The sequence below is a fragment of the Bidens hawaiensis genome, unplaced genomic scaffold (genome assembly GCF_021521415.1).
Source record: "Bidens hawaiensis isolate Kalapana, Puna unplaced genomic scaffold, B.hawaiensis_p1.1 tig00008655_1, whole genome shotgun sequence".
Lineage (NCBI taxonomy): Eukaryota > Viridiplantae > Streptophyta > Magnoliopsida > Asterales > Asteraceae > Bidens > Bidens hawaiensis.
Window position 1 is genome coordinate 529,122 of NW_027491625.1, and position 13,876 is coordinate 542,997.

General features: G+C 37.0%; 1 pseudogene; it reads right to left on the minus strand.

The window, feature by feature from the left end:
• Positions 1-5,416: 5,416 nt before the first annotated feature.
• Positions 5,417-9,455, minus strand: LOC143529692 (arogenate dehydratase/prephenate dehydratase 1, chloroplastic-like; annotated as a pseudogene).
• Positions 9,456-13,876: the final 4,421 nt, after the last annotated feature.

Here is a 13,876-nt window from a genome sequence, read left to right on the forward strand (position 1 = left end):
ATGGGTTTGGCGGCTATCGGCCTGTTATTGACCCTACAGGTGCGTAGGGTTCCTTTGGCCCTTTTTCACTTTTATTTTTTATCATCTTTTTCCTAACTGCTTTTTTGTTTTTTTTTGCAGTGTCGGATTCCAATGAAGTGTATGTTCCGCGATGGAACATACGCCGAGGAACAACCCTTCGTACCCCTGTGGAGTGCGTGGAATGGGCTCGCCACGCTGCTCCCCATGGTGCGTTGGGGGAAGCCATGGCTAGCTACCAGGAGGGTAGGCTAACCAACGAGCTTCGGGTTCTCCAAGCCCGGATGCAGCCACGCGTCGAGCTGCTTTGTCGTGAAAACGACAAGTTGAAAGCAGCTCGCGCCAAGGAAGTATCTCAAGCGCGGGCTCTTCGGGAGGAGAACCAAAAGCTGTCCGCAGCTGCTGCGGAGAAGGAGAAGGCCTTCAAGGCCCTCGAGGTTGAGGTTCAAGCGCGACTCGAGGCCCGCTCCAAGGCTGCCCAAGCTGTTAACGAACAGCTTCGGCTGGCTAAGGAGACCGCGAGGAACGCAACCGAAAGGGCCACCAAGGCTGAAGCCGTTGCTGAGCCTTTACGCGTGGAGAATGAAGAACTCAAGGCCAAATTAGAGGCTCTCCAACGTGCTCATGACGCCTTGGCGATAGAAGATGCCAAGAAGCTCCAGGAGATCTTGGACCAGAGGGGCGTGCTTGACCATACCGAGCGGAAGCTTAAGGGCGTCGAAGAGGCTGCCGCAAAGGAGGTGCTACTTGCCAACCTTAACAAAAGCGAAGCCGAACGCGCCTGTACCCAAGCTCAAGCCGCCCTTCAAGAAGCTCTGGCTGCCAAGGAATGGCTTCTTCGAGAAGCGTTGCCTCAGGTATGTTTAGCTTTACGTCTTCACGCTTTCCGTTGTAAATAGAAAAGGTTTTAACACTTGTATTTTTTCTTGTAGGTTGTGCATCGGGTCTTCTCAGAGACATCTTACGACGATGCTATGAGCGCAGCCCTCAACGCTTCTCACGAGGATGGGGAACGAGCCGGCTTCCTGCTTGGTCTAGGGTTCGTTGAGAAAGGCGTCCCGCCTTCCAACTTCCCTTTGTACAATGTTGATACTGAAGCCATATATGACCAAGCAGTAAATCAATACGCCGCCTTCCCGCATCCAGTGGTGGAGAAGGTGAACCAAGTAGCTGCTGCTGATGATGGGTTAGCTATCCTTAAAGCTTTCCTCGAACCGCCCCGTTCTTCTGATGGAGCGGGTCCAAGTGGAAGCGGCCCTGAAGCTTGATCCTGAAGATCCCTTCCCATTGCTAGGATAGTCTTGTACAGATGTATTTATTTTCTTTTCGTAGGCGGGTAGTTACCCAGCCATTTTTGTATTAATTCGTTTATGAAATATAAATCTCTTTGCGTATAAGATTGTTATTTCCTTCTTTGGGTTTATTGCTTTATAAACTTATGACTTGCATACTTGGTTTAAATTAGCAATTTTCCAAGTGTAGAATAAGTTAACCTTTTGAACGTGGTTGATTATGGGTTAAAGTTTTGCTTCCTCTTTCGTGATTGTGCGGGTAGAACCGTCACTTGCACTTAGTAGGATGGCTAAACTTTAACCTTCATCTGACCTGCGCGTAGGTTTTCCTCATCCTTTGGGCAAAACTTTTGAACCGTTCGACGCGCGGTTGCCAATAGGTTAGTGTTCAGTTTCCTTTCATGATTCATGCGGATAGACCGGCACTTTCATTTAATGGAATAATTGAACTCTTCCCCCTCAACTGACCCGCGTGAAGGTTTTTCACGTTATTGGGTTTGTGCGGGTAGGAACGCCTTCCCACGCAACGACTTCACATAATGTGAATGCCGTCACCAGTGTTGCATAGTTTAACCGTTCGACGCGCGGTTGTTGATAGGTTATTGTTCAGTTTCCTCATTATGATTCGTGCGGATAGACCGGCACTTTCATTTTTGGGTGCTGAACTTTTTCCTTTCAACTGACCTGCGTGAAGGTTTTTTCCTGTTATTGGGTTTGTGCGGGTAGGACCGCCTTCCCACGCAACGACTTCACGTAATGTGAATGCCGTCACATTAGTGTTCAGAAAAGTAAAATCATCAGCTTCGATGTTCTAAAGAGAATCATTTCCATTAGAAGTGGCTCTTGGCCTTTTCTTTACAAATTGGAATTGATTTACATGCAAACTGTGTGAATGAGCTCCCTTCCATGTTGTTGGGATGGGAGTGCCATCGAGCCGATACGCACCTGGTTCGGGATCTAGTTCTTTACGCAGCATGTAGTCTCGCCATTGAAGCTATAATTTTTATTCGTGTTTTCCCCAGCTGGGGTCCTACACGCATGGCGCCAATGAAGAAACACTAACCGGACCCCGGGCAGATTACGGGTAACCTGGGGGTTAGATAGATGTTTCCCACGAGGGGTTAGACCCGGTAAAGATGGTTCTTCTGATAACCTGCAAAACAGACACCGTGAGCTTGTCACTGAGAAGGGGGGGGGTTCCTCCTTGTGACCACCCTCCGGCGTGAGAATCAGACTAGATTGCTCTTTAAATATAAATGTATATTAAGAGATTGCTAGAGCAGATATCAGGTATAATATGATGATAATGTGATAAGATATGATAAGATGAGATGGTTATACCATTTGTGGTATTTATAGCCGAAGGTAGGTTTCCAAGGAGGTATGGCCAGCTGCAACAGTGTTCCTGTTCCACCAACAGTAGCCTACGCACGTGCCCTGCTGGTAGTTGGTGGGTAGGCAGCGGCTGATAATGACCAGGCCTGCTGTATACCATTCCTTTTCCACCAACTGCCGGCTACGCACGTGGTATGGCAGTAGTTGGTGAGTAGGCAGCGGCTAATAGTGACACAGTACAGGAGCATGCTGCTCGCCATATTGTGTCAGTAAGCTGTCGTATCTTTAGTCAGATCTTTTTCCCATACCTCGTCAGGTACAGTACAGAAGATCTTCCCGTATCGTACGGACTGGCTTATTTGGGCGGGAGTATTCCCCCTCCCGCCCTTGTGCGGGATTGTTCCCGGCTTCGCTCATTCCTTCAGGTGACACTGAGTGATTGAGAGCTAAGTGCCTTGTGCGTGTAGCCTTGCTGCGCGGGTGGCCTTCCCTGATGGCTTGTATCCGAGGCTGCGGGGACAGGCGGAGTCCTTCACCATCGGGAGGCATTTCCTGCGGGACCAGCTTGCGTACTGCGCGTAAGGACGTCACGTCTCTGAGCATGGTTGGTCCTGCGGATCCAGTTGGTTTCTGCGCAGACGTCCCTCTTCAAGGTGAGTCTTGCGGGTCCAACTGGGCTCTGCTGGGACCTACCTCTTCATTTATTCATCACGAAGGTATTCTTGATATCTAGATTTGTGTTCAACATTAAAATTAAAAAAATTAATTGAACAAAATCAGTTTAACCATTTTAAAAGACTTTACTTACATGAACTCAGAGATTGAAAATGACTCAATAGAAGAAAAAAAAAACCATCTAATCTAGAATGTTTTAATGCAACTATGCAAGATTAATTATGACTCCTTGACAGCTACTCAATCTACTTACAGGAACATGCATGCCATCCAACTTTGACTATACCACACATTTTACGATATTTTGAAAACTCGTATGAATTATGATACGTTGACGGAACTCCGTTAATAACTTTTTTTTTTAAATATATTTTTCATATGTAACATATACATGTACTAGAATTATTATTATTATTATTATTATTATACACGAATTGACTATTTTAACACGTGTAACGAACTGTTACACTACAACGTGAATGCGTAATATAACCCTCATACTATTCAACAATATATACTTGGTACCTAACACCTATGGATAAACACAAAAGGAAAATGATAATAAACAGATAAACCTATATTGACACATAAGTTACGTATTTTCTATCTCCTCGTCTTTTCCTTCGGGTTTATCACATGTCTCGGTTTCTTTAGCCCAGTGGCGAAGCTTGGACTGAGACACCGGGGGGCCGAGCTCAAAATGTATACAAAATTTCACAAAAGAGAGGGGGTGGACTTAAATTTTCGGCCAAAAAAGGCTAAACTTACACTACGTATAAAATTTTTCGGCCGAAAACGGGTAAATTTACACTAATAAAGATTCGCCCCTGCTTTAGCCTATTGTATGTTGATGCTTTAGTCCTATGTATCATGCCTTAAGTTAAAACTTAAATTATCATGCCTTAAAAGTTAAAACTTACGAGACTAAGTTTTTTTTGTGAAATATTGGCCTCATTCATCTTCTCATTGTACTTTATCAACGTTAAATTTGAATTATTAATAAAGTTAAGAGTTTATTTTGTTATGTTTTATTAAAGTACTGATTCAAATTGTTGACTCGTTCACCATGGGTGATTAGGATTTGGATGATGTCAAATTATTAAAACTTCAACCTTGTTGCATGGGTGATTATTATTATATATAATAATAAGAAAGTTTGGCGCCGCTGGACTATGATTGGTCCAATTGGCGGCGCCAGACTGTCCAAGTATTATATATATATTTTTAGCTTTTTGTTTAAAGTTTGATGATTAAACAATTATTCGTGTCGACTCACCACTACAACAACTGTAACAGACAACACGCATGATTTACCAAAGACCGGATTTTACAGACAATTTTGTTTTAGTTCTGGAACCATAAAGAACTTAACTGAAACCGACCGAATTGATGTCGACTCACCACCGTAACGCTGGGACCGACAACGCTCGAGTTTTACTAACGCTCGGGTTTTATCGACCGAATAAACGTCATTTTAGATATTTTATTTTTTTATATGTTAATTTGACGAATTTATTTTTTGGGTTTTTAACGCTTACGTTTTACCAATATTGTTTATATTGTCTCGTAAAAAACATAATTGAAACCGACCAAATTCGTGTCGACTCACCGCCACAACGCCGGGTACCGACAATGCTCAGGTTCTTTACCAACATTGTTTATAATGTATAGTAACTAAAACCGACCAAATTCGTGTCGACTCACCGCCGCAACGCCGGGTACCGACAATGCTCGGATTTACTAACGTTCGGGGTTTAACGGCCAAATAAACATCGTGTTAAATATTTTATTTGTTTTAACGCGTGTGTCTTAGAATTTAGAGTAACATGACAAGTATATAAGCATATCTGACCATTCTCGGCGCAGCGCGCCGGGTAATTTGCTAGTTTCATATAAAGAGACGGGTTGTGTGCCGCTTCATGACACTAAATAAGGCCTTGTGTGTATTCCATATATTCTTTTGTATAGTTCATTAGGTGATACGGGTTGAATAATAGGTGGTTACTGGTTAGTTAGTATGCAGTTTTTTCCAGGATCCGCACGCGCTAGCTGATTATCGTGCATAGAAATTATAACATAAATTAGTTATCCTGTATTCATGTTCTATAAAGAATATACAAAACAAATAGCTGAATCGTTGAGAATGCTAATCTACAAAGCCGTATACATTGGAAGCAACCGAGAACACGAAGAAATGTAGCAAATTTCTGCAAATAAATAGGCAAGTCACTTTCAATGTTATTGTACACGCGCTTTTGAAACTTCGTACGGCTGTACCTGTAGATGACTCAGAGCACATTGTGCACGAGGATCCGCCATTGAAGCTTCAAAGTCGACGTAAAAAAGGTAGTCAAAGTACCTGCCACAGGCCATATATCACCTTAATCTTAATTCACCACATTTGAACATATATTATGCACAAAAGTAATTATGTGGCACTCACATGTGACTCCCCTTGTTGATATTGTAACCAATCCTAAGTGGACGAGTTCTTTGTGGCCGGCTTTCGATCTAAAATTAGATGTTTGATTTAAAAGTTGAAATCATAAACTTATTGACTTAAATAAGTACTATTAGTTTGCTACAAAAAGGATAAATCACCTTTAGTAAGTTGATGTCTCTAAGAGCAAAAACAGCTAAGGCTTTGAATAGAACTTTAGGACCTTCTTCTAGTGTAAAGACGATGCTCGTCTTAAAATATTAATTTAAAAAAAGTTATAAGTGTGAGTATGTTTAAAGAACGATATTAGAAGATTAGGAAATAGTCTTTGCCTTATGGGGTTTGTCGGGTCGAGGAATAACTGGTTCCCTTGCAAGTATTAGAAAACGGGCAATATTATCTGCATCGTCCTGGTGAAAACAATGAAGCTATTTGTCAAAACACTTTTCTTAAACTATATATTCTTTCATATACGGTAAATTTGAATTAGGAGTGTACTTGAGTCGGTTCTGGGCTCAACCTGGTCCAAAAATCGAAAATTTCGGTACTTGGGTTTTTTTAACAACTGTTCAGCTTTGGTTTTCACAACAAGTACACTTCAGTTTCGGTTTATTCGGTTTTGCTGGTTTACCTTTTGAGTTTAAAATTTTTACTCAAAAAAGTTATTCTACATTTGTGTCTAAAATTTTTGGCCTACACCATTTATTATTTTCATATTAATTGTTTAACATTCAAAAATATAATCTATAAATTAAATAACAAAAGTCATCTTTGTCGAATTTTTGGCTGTTAAATAAGCCGGTTCTTTTTTTTTTAGCGTACATGCAAAACCAAAACCGACACGGAAGTTTGGTTTTTGAAAAAACATTAAACCAAACCGTTGTTTTTGGGTTTGATTCGGCTATTTCAGTTTAATGCACACCCCTAGTTTGAATGACGTTCTATGTAAATAAATAAATATATCAAACCTGGATGGTCTGTGCCAGAACATCAAGCTTGTATATTTCTGCAGCTTGCAAACTCGCAATTGCTCCGGTTTCTCATACACCTTCCAAAGCCACCATCTGTTTGAAACATTAAGGTAACTCGTAAGACAACCTAACACAATGTTCCTTAACTGCTTGCAAACTTTCACACGTTACCTGAGCCGCAGCAGCATTGTCTTGGGTACTAACTCTCACAATGCCTAGTTTATTCAGTGTAATCTCACACTCCTCAAGTGCCTGTAACATTACACTTGTTACATTCGCGCACGTAATAAAATATAAGAAACAAGATAGTGAACCTGAGGGTGACTTAAAACATGTGTTAGTTCCTCTTTTGTTACACCGTGTAATCCCAAGAGACAGTGATTAATAACTAGCTCGACTTCACCTATAATGTGGAGTCGATGATGAAGAAGTAGATCATAATTTTGATGCATACTTCCGCTTACGGAATTCTCGATTAGTATCACCCCTTTGTCCACTAACCACAGTTCAACAGCCTGAGAATACAGAAACTTATTAAGCATATAAAACTTGTTATAAACTAAGGAAATGAGAATATTCAAGGGGTGGTAAACTGGTAAGTGGTAAGCATCTAATTCCTTTTAGAGTTTTAGTAGAGTTATTATAAAAATATATACTAGACATATTAAATAAAAAGTTATATATATGACAGGCTCGCAAGCCAACTTGAGCTTTATAAGTCAAGCTCAGGCTTGGGCCCACAATCGTTTATTAAACCAGCTTATTTTTAGGCTCAAACTTGCTTAATCTCAACTCTATTTAAGTTTCTAACGAGTCAATCTCCCGTGCCTCGACTCATTTACAATTACACCCTAGTTGATTGGTGGGACCCAGTAAGTTTTTCCTCTCTGGTTTTCATGGTCACTAAAAGAAAATAAAGAAGAATGAAACCTTGAATACGAGTTCAATCCGGTCACATGGCACTGTCTTGCATACCGGATATGCTTTAAGGGCTGCAGTTTCGCTATATGCACCGGGTGAACCCTATAGTACCCGAATCATTTGATTATAAAGAGAAACATTTCATACGTTGATTTGAAGTGTAAACATGCCGAGTCAATTTGATCCCGAGCACGTCTAGGCTTGAGCTCGGCACGTTTAACTGGAGCTTGAGCTCGACGTACTCAAGCTTGGCTTGTTTATTATATATTAATAAACTAGGTTATGTACCCGTATCTTACGCGGGTTGGACAACATGAATTTCGTAAGTAATAACTTTTGATAAATAAAGTTGGGTAATACATTAAGTAAGTACGAAGTTAAATTACAAATACTATTCACAAACTTAAAAATATGTACCTGTTTCTTACAAAGGTTGGACAACTTATATTTTGTAAGTGATAATTTTTTATAAATAAAGTTGAGTAATACATTAAGTATGAAGTTAAATTATAACTATTATTCACAAATTTAAAAATAAATCATAAATCCTCAAATACTTCTTTTGATACAACATTAGATAATACACTAAAAATATGATAGCAACTAAAGTAAAATATTATTATGAGAACATAAATGGTACATTCGAAACAATAAGAACCAACCATCAATAGAAGAAAACGTTCGATTAGTTGAAGAATGTACAGTAAAGGAGAATCAAATAAGGTTTTGATCGACAAAATATGGATAGGACAAAATATGGATAAAAAGAAAGATATTACGGTTACATGTGAAAAGAAGGCGGGTTGGGTTCAATTGAAAATCCACGTGTTTTTAACAATGAACCCGTTGAATAATAAAAATGTTCAGTTTATAAAAATGTTTTATAAATAAACCTGTTTTTTAAAAATATAAAATACGTTTTGTAAAAGCAATTAAAGAAATCATTAAACAAAAAATATATATAAAGAACTTTAAAAAGTATGTATAATTAATAGGAGAGAGAGGCAGAAAAAATGAATAAGAATGCATAGGAGAATGACATGTGTAATGAGAAAACATGTATTTATAATATAGTATAGATTAAAATGCATTTGTAGTTTTTTATATATATATTTCTAGTTATAACTTTTATATATGACATAATATATATTAATTAGTTATTTTTATCATAATTATATATATAATAATAATTTCTATAAATATATATATATTTAATATATTAAATAAAGATTGTATAAATAATAGACTCGATAGGGTCATGCACCAGCCAGCTCGACGTCAACAAGTGAAGCTCGAGCTTTGGCGTATTTAAAACTAACTTATCTTATAGGCTCGGGCTCGTTTAAACTCGTCTTGGTTCGAGCTTTTAGTGAGCTAATCTAGAGTACCTTGCGAGTGGATTGACTTGTTTACACTAATCATAATCATGATGCATGATTGTAATGTTATGTATTACCTGGTAAGCAACTCGGACCTTTGATCTGTCATTACTAGGACCAGCAAGGTCCTTGGCGGATAACGGTTCTGCATTTAAACAACACTAATGAATCTTCAAAGAATCCTAATGGCAAACCACAAACAATACTCAAAATGTTATTAAACCGGCTCACTTGGGAGAGAATTTAGATCTTTTTGAAACCCTTTAAACTTGGTGATCTGAGACTCATCAATTTTTTCATCTGTTGAATGTCTATAATTGTTAAAAAGATGAAAGCTTTTCTTGTTTTGAACAATATAAGAGACACCCATTTGAGAATGACTGTGATTGGCATGAACCCATATTGGTGCAACCTTCAAACTCATGTTTTTTTATTTTATTTTGGGTACCAATTTTCAAGATTTTGAGCAGAAGGAGGTTCATTGACGTTGGATTTTAACAAGAATATTTAATTGGTTTGAAATGGAGCCTCAAGATTGTTGCCAACACGTTGGTTATGTGTTCATATTACATTTTCTTACATGGCACCATTATGAATAATATATATATATATAATGACTTGTTCACCTACATATATATATATATATATATGGGTTCTTTTTGGTAAAAGAAAATTGCATATGGATTAATTTGGATTACTTAAATAAAGAAACATGTCAAAATGAGTCATTATTGATTTATTATTAACTTAAATGGCTCAAATAAACTAGCAATACTCATAATCATTGTATTTTTTTTTAAAACAACCCGTTTTAATCCAAGGTGTGTGATGTATACACTAACTATATAGAAGCTCTTCCTGAACTAATACGCTATCACACTGAAATGTTAATCGTGTTTTTATTACACTGTGTAACACGTTATCTTTTTTACTGTTTGATGTACTAAACTTTTATTATGTTCTTTTTGCCGTGATAATAAATGGCAAAAAAAAATGTTCTTTTTACTAAGTTTTACACGTTAACTACACCCAATGATAATAAGCGACAATTATCGTATGAAAGAGTGGTATACCATAATAATGATGTTTATGAAAATATTTTCTCTATATTATTGGATTTACCATTTCAATTTAATTTAACAATAAACTTAACCTTTGCCCCCAAGGGCCAAAAAGAGATCATGGTAGTAAAGTGTTCCATGTCTAAGAGGTCAATGGTTTAAATCCTACAAGATGAAGAAGATATATGTGCTTATTAGAACTATATCACAAGTCGTTCAATATATAATAATAATAATAATAATAATAATAATAATAATAATAATAATAATAATAATAATTCGAACCTACGTACACTCTGACCATGCCTCACCGCCTTCAACCCATTAGTCTCCACTAGTAGTTTTTGGGTATAGCGTTCTTTCATTCAATAGCACAGTTTCATGAACACACTTTATTATAATATAGACAGCGCAATATCCCTTGTCTCAGATGTTTCAGTCAACTTTGCTTCGCCTTGACATGTAATCTATGCGTGTGAAGGATTTTGCAAAACAAAAATTTTATAATCTATATGCATGTAAAGGATTTTACAAAACAAAAATTTGGGAATACGATAGGGGCCATTCGTGTGATTAACTCAAAATTTAAGGTGCTTCTCTCTTAGTTTGAAAGACACTCAGGTGACAAGATTGCAGAAGTGAATTTAACATTTGTATTTCCCTATTTCTTTAAAGAAAATTAATAAATGGGGCTAAGTAAATAGAGTTGAGATCCTCTATTTTGTGGCCTAGTGATAAGAATGGTTGGGTTCTTCGTCGGAGATCTAAGTTCGATTTCCACTCGTGTCATTTTAGTGGATATTGGTAATGAAGGATTTGAGTTAGGCCTTACGAGGTAGTCAATTCGGATCCCGAGTCCACCCGGGTTTTCCTCCCACCTAAACATTGGCTTGTTTAGGTAAACCCAGCGTTACAACAACGAGTTGACGCAAATTCCGTTAACTTTTTAACGGAACTTAAAGTTGACATCTAACATTGTTACAAAATTAAAACATTAATACCCATGTATACAACTTTTAAATCTTGATACCTAATCTTGTTATTGTGTGTAAAAGAAAAGGAGATTAGTTGTAGATAATAAGACCTAAAGTTAATGTACGTGACTCAGCCCCCATATATATATATAAAACATATCTCAGGAACAGAAGTGACGAAGATCTGCTAAAGAGGAAGTGGGTGATTACGAGGTAATTCCTGTTCTTACTTCAAAATTAATTAATTAATTTATTCATTCCTTTTTTTTATTATTATCACCAACAAATTTTACGTGTTGTTATAAATCAAAAGTCGGATTTAGTTTAGTTTAGTTTAATTTGATTAAACGAATAGTAGTTATGAAGGTGGAGATGTTTTATAATCACTAACATAATTTGAAAATCTGACCATGCATGGAGGATAACGAAGAAGAAAAGGCTTTCGTTTTTTTTTTGTTTATTATTATTATTATTATTATTATGATTATTATTATTGTGTAATTATGTATCTGGTTTTCTTATTTTTCTCTTTGTTTAGGTACCTAAACCTACCAAACTGTGAAATTATGCGTACACCATCACTTTCCAAGGACGCCAGCTCATGGTAAGTCCGGTTTTTCACTTATTTGCACCTCATTTTGACGACTTATAGAAATGTTTTAATGAGTTATTCCATCTTAACTTATCAAAATCTTTTTTTTTATCTTTTTTTAAAAGTTAAAAAGTCATATTACCCAAACATCCTTGTAACTTATATAAGTTATAAGGAGGTAAAAGTAAGAAACTCCAAAGAAGTGTCGGTGATAACTAATAATAACTAATGGCATTTTTTTTGTTTCAGGATATTGGGTTACGTGATGCTTATAATGCGCACCATCATCATTTGTTTTTTTGTGGGAGGCCGAGTTCACTTGGAGTTTGAATACAATAATCATTCTGCTTTTGAACAAAACAAAGTCTTTACGATCATCGGCTATGCTGCATTTTATGCCGTTGTACAAGTATTTACGATTTTGTTGTTGTTCCACTCTCAACCACTGGGAAATATCACCTACACCGTTTTGAAGTTTATTGGTAGCTTCTCAGCATTTCTTGCTCCTTTCTCGATTCTGATGGTGACGGTTCTTCCCCCCGAGCTCAACTGGATTGGGTACATGGTTGTGTGTGTAATGTTTGGGCTCATAGTTACATGTTTCTATCTCGATGATCAACTACATGATAAGAGACCATCTACTTTCCATGATCGGGCAACTGTTTATATATGGTACTTCTCTCTTTGGGTGACTGTCTTCCCTAGAACCCTACCATCTTGGACTTGGAATACGGTGATATATGTTTCCCTTTGCATGGAAATTGCATATCACCTTATTACCTATTTGATGTTCATCAACCAAAAAACAAGATACCCACTCATCCAACAAGATCATAACACCTATCATCATCCTCTCTATACGTATTTGATGCCATTTGGAAGCTCATCACCTTGACGTTTCAAGCTACATATCCATGCGTATTGTTTTCGTTTAATTGAATTGTGCTTTCTAGTTTCGATCGACATGTTGAACATATGCTATTGTTTTAAATGAACTCTTGCTCTTATTCATCAATCGACAACTATCGTGTTGAAGTGATACAACGACGCGAATTCACTCAGTGTCTGTTAGTATAGCTTTTGTTTCACACTACAGTTTTTAATTGTCTCTTTCATCTTGATCAATATGTTATAAACGTGTAACACAACATACCAAGCCAGACAAATAAAGTTCCAACACATAATCTAATACCAAAATTGATTTGAAATTGTTTTCTTCTCCGCACAGGCTACATAGGCGGAAAGACATTCACTAACTATAACTAAACTCTAAAGCGGAAAACTAAACTCTCAACCGAGTGTAATGATCCACCTAAAGACAAAAAACTTTTGTTTAACCATTTTTTCTTTTTACAAAATTTGTAATTGAATGGTTTGGTTGGTTAAAGATAGACCTAGCCACCCAACCAACCCGTAACACCAACACTGCCTTGGCGTTTCTTTTTTGACAACACCTTTTTTTTTATCTAATAGTGTGGAGCACCAACTTTAGGTGATATGGAAGTGGGTTAATTCTCACTATCATATGATCTAAAGAGAGAATTTTTTTAAGTTTCTAACACAATAGAAATTCAATTATATAAACAGTTTTTTGTTTTAAAACGACATTTTACTTAATACATTTTTAACAATTCTCTAGAGCTAGGATACTAGAAGTCTAGAATCACGAAGATGCTAAACCAATGATGAAAATAACCACAGCTAAAAAACAAAGACCACACAATATCTCATAAGTACATAGAGACCATGAAAGAAAAGAGTCGCGAATGTAACTCCTAGTGCAACAAAGGCTGTGAGATAGCAGATGCCAAGTAACAACCGAACGCCCCGCGACATTGTCTTATATGTAATACAATATCAGCAAGGAAACCATAGATAACGCCACTAAAATGGCAGCAAAATGCATGACGCCCTCATAATCATCAGCAGCAATATGTTGCGTTTTGGTAAGTTTTCGCACTTGATAATTTATGGAGTAATATTTATAACTAGGATAGTCCAGTGTTACACACGGGTGGGAAATTTTTAAAACGTCATATATATGTACATGATATAAATTTAATGAAATGTAAATGTCATATTTATAAACAAAAGATAATTTTATATGATTTATAAGACATTATATTCTTATTTTAATTCAAATATAATTATAAATACATACAAAGACTAACATAGATAAATGAAAAGTTAAAACTTTATAACTTATACCAAGAGTACA